Raw genomic sequence first — 6,782 nt, forward strand, 5'->3', positions numbered from 1 at the left:
CCAGTAACATATTACCGCATCATGGCGATGGTGGTAGCAGTTGGTGGCAGTGAGCAAAGCAGATCAGTAGTAGGAAAAGCGTGACAGCCTTGAGCGCTTTCACGCCCGGATACAATACGACTCAAAACAAAGAGAACCTGACCAGATAATTCATTAACCTGTAAAGCAACGTCCCAACGGCATTGCCGGATGGATCATCGATCCATCTATCTCAGTCCAGTTCGTTAGCACCTAATGAACGCTCTGTTCGTGCCTGCAAATGGGAACCAGGTTTGGTAATTGGTGCTACAAGAGTGGTTGGCACTTGATGGATGGTTTCAGCTTTTGTGTGGTTGTTTAACCCAGGTTAAGTTGTAGTACAAGGTTGGATAGATGCGTACGCACAGCACAGAGATGCATAGATAATGAAAACCTGCCAGATGCTAGCATTGTTTTCTCATTCATGAGCGGTGGTTCGACCAAAGACGATGATAGTCACCAGCACAAGAAAAGAGAATGCTGCATCTTTAGGTTAGGTGGTTGACACTACCTTCCTAGAGCATGCAGGCTTAATATTGTACAAAATGCACCACCAACCAACCTAATCCAAGTTCTCACTGACAGCTAGCTCCATGATGCATGCACACACAACCCAACAGGACTCAAGGATACTAGATATTTGATGGATCGAGTAGAAAAAACGGGTCGGACAAAGTTGAAATAAATTTACTGGGGAAAACCTCAATGAGCAACAGAAATAAATAGCAGCATAGTAATACCATTTAATTTAACACAACAAAAGAGCAACAGAAAGTTCGTGCATCGTTACCAAGAGGTTTAATTTAACGCATCACTACTTGCATATTTCCTTTCCAGATAGTCGGTAGACTGTAGGCCCAAAAAAGGATCCTGAAAAGCATGAAAGCCTCTGTCCCTGAGCCTAAAATCCAGGCTGCCCTACTTATATTAAGCTGAAGAACGTTTACTCCCACGGTTACCAAGCAAGTCAGAACCCAAAAGAGAACCCTCCTATCAACGAGCAAGACCACGGCTCCGGCTGACAGGAGGAAGGTTTTCGAATCTTTTAGTTGGGCATCTTCATCGGGACCAGCATCGAACCAATGCGCAGAACATCACCAATCAAGCAACTTGAGCAGGCTTCACTCATAGGAGGACTGACTGCTCGAGCACAGTGTTCCCCAATGATCTTCTTTTCTTCATAAATCGTCTCTGGAGTTGATGATGATGCACTGTGCACCAAGGCATTGTTAACTTCAGTTGGATTCTCTTCAGGTGCTTTTGATGAGATGTTGGCAGCAATTTGTGGGCGGTCTTTTTCAACTGGCCCGACTTCAACCTTCTCCCAGGTTAGTTGTCCTCCAGCCGGAGCAGCCGGCATGTTTGAAGCTAGGGGCTGCTGGTATATTACAGCTTTCACCACATCCTCACGAGCCGGTTTTCCATAGCTACGGTTTTCTTTCTGTGCAGATGCCGTGGCAGAATATCTAGCCAGGTTCCCAGATTCTTCCCATGAGCTCTGCTGCATTCCCTTGCCTGCCAGATCGTGCGTCTCCCTGATAATTCTGTCCATCAGTATTCTGTCAGCTTTGGGCTGCCGAGGAACGTAGGCATGGCGCAGAGACAGCTTAGGGACACGTATGAAACGTGGAGCATCACGCCTAAGCTTGGACATCCTGCATTTTCTGCCTCTTGCTTCTTCCGCCTCATACATTGTGAAGCAATCAAGCAGACATCCATTTGTTTTTGAACCTTTGAAGATCCTGAGCATACTAGTTCCGGGAACATAGTGTACCTGCAAGTAAAACAGTGGGAGGTTGCAGAGTGAGATCAAGGGAAATGGCAGTAAAAGATACGCCCCAAGCTTAAAACAAAGCTATCCATGAATTCTCATTGATGAATACATCATCCAAAGAAACGAAGCTACCCAGTCATATTGATTCAGCATCATGCTTTCATTTTCTGTTTGTTTGTGAAAGCAGCGTGCAGGGCCAGTACCGAAATACCCCCTCCGTTCCGAAATAATTGAAGCTCCAAGTTTGACCCAAATCAAACTTCATTAAGTTTGATCAAGTCTATGTAAAAATATATCAACATTTACAACACCGAAGTTGCTTCATTAGATTCATTATGACATATATTTTCATATTATATATACATTTGATATTCTAGAGCTTAGCAGATTTTTCTAAACTTGGTCAAAACTTTAAAAAGCTTGACTTAAGACAAGAACTTCAATTATTTTGGTACGGAGGGAGTAGCAAGCAAACAACAAACTCTACATTAGACCAACACAAACATGTACAGACATGCAGAGTGAATAATCATTATTAAGTTACAGCTGTTTTCTGTGCAAGAAAACTAGTGAGATATCTCAGAAACGTGCCTCTTGTGTATTTTTGCTGGAGGTGACAGGCTTATCTTCATTGTTCCGCAGCAAGATACATTTCAAGGCGACGTTTGGTATATTCTTTATAATGTGCCACCTCACAGGAAAGCTTCCAACCCACCTATCCATGCTCCAAAAGTCCATGTCTTTTTGAAAATCAACAGGACCAACCATCTCAGCAACACCACAGAAATGGTTACTTTCATTGACCTGTTAGGACAATGATTTAGGTTCAGCATTCAAGATCAAAAACAGGAAATAGAATAGAACAGGCCATACACCTTAAATTAACATAAACTCACCGAAAAGAACAGAAAAACTGGACACAAGGTAGAACTGCTTGCAGCTATCATTTGAGCATCTCTAAATGCACTATCCAGCTTCTTGTTTCCCTGAAGACCACTCGACCAGACACCATATTTGATGGATTTGTGAACATTTGCCTCGCCCCAAGACTTGATAACAAAGAATTTTGCATTGGGATACACCACCTCGAAATCGTCTCTGTTATATTGATCAGTCTTAATGATGATTTTCCCCTCTGGATTGCCAATATGCAGCTTTGATGTATAGGATGTGGCAACTATTGCTGACGACGTCGAACCTCTTGGCTGTTTTTCTTTACTTAAGTTCGGCCAACACACTGAACTCAACTTTCCAGTTAAACCATTTACATGGCTTCTTGGCTTTGAGCTTGGTTGGAATTTCTCAGCCATGGCCATCTTACGGAGGTCTGATCCAACATGTGAAGCATTATAGTTGTATGATGGATTAGTCTGCGGCGAGGACTTGACAGGAGGAACTCCCCCATGTAGAGAGTGCCGTGAAGCCTAACCATAAGGAGATTTGTCATCAAAGCATGGAAAATTATAAGATGGCTTTTTTTTTGCACATGGAAACGGAGGTTTGGAAGATATGGTCATGGCATCAGAATGTCCAACCGGGGCATGAGTAATACATGCATCCGGTAGTAAGCGCATTTCTTCTGCATTTACCGTCATAAATGTAAAAATTATCAACACTTGACTTGCAACTACAAATATATTATGTAACCTCTTCTTATAAATGTTTACTATAGAAGGGCCAAAGAAAACCACTAGCTTGTACAGTTGTACTTACAACATGGAATGACAGGCATAAGGGCGTTAACAGGACCTGGCTATTTAAGTTTAACACTAACATAAATAGAAGGATAACTCAACAATTACAAGTGTGAGGGCATTTGGCATACCTGTAGAGCACGGCGAAGTTTAGCAGGTACCATAGTTCGACTTCCAGCTGCTAGATTTTGCTTCCATGAATCTGTACTATGCAGTTGTACTGTTGATAGCATAGCATGGTTTTCGAATTTCTTTGAAGAAACACTAGTTGATTGTAGAGACGGATTCCATGTAATACCCTTTTTTGGAACAGCAGGGAAACTTTGGCCTTGATCAGTGGGGATGAACAGACTATCATTGAACGTAAGAGTTTGCGACGTGCTAGCTGGGCCCCACTGTGCAGCAGGTGGAAGAACATCATAGTGGGGTATAGGAACTGGTTGGTGGCATGCGATGTCAGCAGTCTTAGCAAGATACTCTCGGGATCTAGCAAACCTGCCATCAGCTATAGTACAATGTTCTGAAGGGTAAGGGCCACGGGGAGAATGTGCAATCCCATAGTCAGGGACAACATAATACGAGTATGATGTGCCTTCAGCCTATTGGCCCTGTCGAGGGACAAGTACATACCTAATCAAACACATTGGAGAACAATTGAATCAAGAACGAAACTAGCATTCTGCACTTCTGCAGTACTAACCAAGTAATGTAGATCTTGATCACCACATCTCCAAATTGCCTGGTGCTCATACAACTCAGCAGGCAGAGTAATTCCTGCAACCAAGAGAATAAAGTCAGGTGATACATTAAGTAATTAACTATGCAACTCAACCAGCAAGACTAATCACTTAATTAAGAAGTCATCAACTATTACCAGTTGGACCATATGGAGTCGGATAGTAAGTTGCGTTAGCAGGAAAGCAGAATTCCTCTCCAAATATGAGCTCAGAGTTTGCCTCAAGATCCATCGAATGCAGTCACTCTGAAAGACGGGCACTGGTGCGATCTACAACTGAAACATCTCACGATCAGTTCATCACCATAATTAGGAAATTAGCTTCTGAACATACAAGGCAACCCATGCAACCAACAGTTCCAACATTCCGAATCATCTATTAGCATCGCTTGGTAATAAAAATTGACCTTTGAACAGTAGTTCTGATCCATCCGTTAAAAGTAAAACAGAACTTAGTTCATTAACTCCAAAACCTGCTAATGTTGCATCATTTCAAAACCATTGGGAAACAAGTGAAAAGCTATACCCGAACAAGCATAGGCACAACCCCCAAACAGCGCAATAGCAGAAATACAAGATCATGGTATTTGCAGCAAGCCCATTTAGTTAGCCATGTAACTACACAAAAACATGGAACAAAGTAACAAACACATGCATCAAACCAGCCAACCAGCAAAGCACACCAAACATTCAGCTATGAATTGGTCATTGCAAAATTGACAGACCCATTTGCCTATCCCTAACAACCACAGTAAAAAATTCCGATCCATCCATTAAAAGTAAAACAGAACTTGCTCCAAAACCTGCTAATGCTGCATCATTTCAAAACCATTGGGAAACAAGTGAAAGGCTATACCCCAAACAAACACAGGGCAAAATCCCATCCCAAAACCCCCCAAACAGTGCGATGACAGAAACAAGATAGTGGTATTTGCAACAAGTCCATTTAGTTAGCTATGCAACTACACAAGCAATTGCAATAATTGTAACCGCCAATCCAGGGCAATTCGAACATGTGTAACTCGCCTATCCGTGGCTAGCTAAACCGCATGCTATCAATCTGAGCCTACGCAGAGCTAAACTCTTCACACCCCCATTTCCTCTATTCCTACAAACCCCAAGAACGAACTCATGGATCGAACCAGCCAACCAGCAAAGCACAGCACACCGAACATTCAGCTTTATTTGTTTGAGCAAAACCAAACATTGAGCCATGGCTTTGTTATTGCAAAATTGACAGCCCAATTCGCCTCTCTCTCATAAGCCCAATAAAACAATGCCAAGCGAGCGGCAAAAGGAGTCCCTTGATCACAAATGCACCTCCATTTCACCCCAACGGGCAAGCCGAACCAGTACAACGGGCCCAGGCTACGCTACGGCCACCCAAGCAGAGCACGAAACCCTAGATCGTTCGACACCGATCCGCGGAAACTCCCCCAACCCCGGGGCACACGATCCGACCGCACCACCGCGAAACCAAACCTTCTCTACAGCACCGAATGCAGAAACCCCAAAAACCCCTGCCTCCAGCCAGCGAGCAGAAAACCGTACGGCAAAGCAGCGCGGACAAGGGGTTCGAGCCGGGCGAGAGAGCTCGCTCGCCGGCACCGAACCCCCGTCGCACATGATCGGAGCACGCCACCGCGGGACAAAACCCTCGCTGCGCCGTACGTTCACCGTACACCCGAAGCGGAAACGGACACGACCAGCCCCAGCAAGCGAGCAGCACGCGGTACGGGTTATACGAGAGAGCTCACCGGCACTGAGGCGGCGTGCACCCGCTGGCCTTCGTCGTCGGCGGCCGAGGCGGAAACCCTAGCGGGCGGGACGGAGGCGGGGGCGGCGAGGAGGAGGAGCGGAAGCGAAAAGCGGGAAAAGGAAGCGTGGGAGGGGAAGAGGCCAGTGCGGTGCGGATGCGGCGGTGCTGTGCAAGTACGCTGGCAGGCGCCATCTGGCTTGTTTCGCTGTCACTGACATGTGGGGCGCCCGCGTGGGACCGCGCTCGGAGCGGGAGAGAGGGGGCCTGGCTGTAGAGGGACTGACGGCGGCGATTCTGTTTCCGACGGAGAGAACGGAGTTATCCGTTTTTGGTCCCGCTCACTGACATGTGGGCGCGTGCGTCCTCAGGGCCCCAGATGGTGGTGGCGAACTGGCGATGCGAAGCGTTGGCTGACACGTGGGCGACAACACATATAAGGGCATCTCCAACACCTTAACATACAACAACTTCAATGGGTTGTATATAGTTTGCCTAATAGAATGTGACATAATAAATAAGGTGCTCTCTTATTCTACATTGAAGTTTGTGCAAAGGGTGTTGGTTCATGTACATACAACATTTTTTTTTCTCATTTATTGTATGACACATCATCAAAAATCTTATGTGGCAAAATCTATCAACAACTATCTTACAACCATTGGAGATGCCCTAAAGACAAGTGGTTTGGTTCATCTAGTACTACTACATTCGGCTTTATTAGCCACTCGTATTTTGGGTCGAACTTTAATCTTTCGTTAACAAAAAATAAGTTAAATATCACGAAAATAGTAGTATTGGAAA

The 6,782-nt window shown here is 45.0% G+C and overlaps 1 pseudogene; it reads right to left on the bottom strand.

Moving 5' to 3' along the window:
• Nucleotides 1–733: 733 nt before the first annotated feature.
• Nucleotides 734–6,110, bottom strand: LOC119366625 (annotated as a pseudogene).
• Nucleotides 6,111–6,782: the final 672 nt, after the last annotated feature.

Source organism: Triticum dicoccoides, chromosome 1A (assembly GCF_002162155.2).
Source record: "Triticum dicoccoides isolate Atlit2015 ecotype Zavitan chromosome 1A, WEW_v2.0, whole genome shotgun sequence".
In the NCBI taxonomy this organism is placed as follows: Eukaryota; Viridiplantae; Streptophyta; class Magnoliopsida; order Poales; family Poaceae; genus Triticum; species Triticum dicoccoides.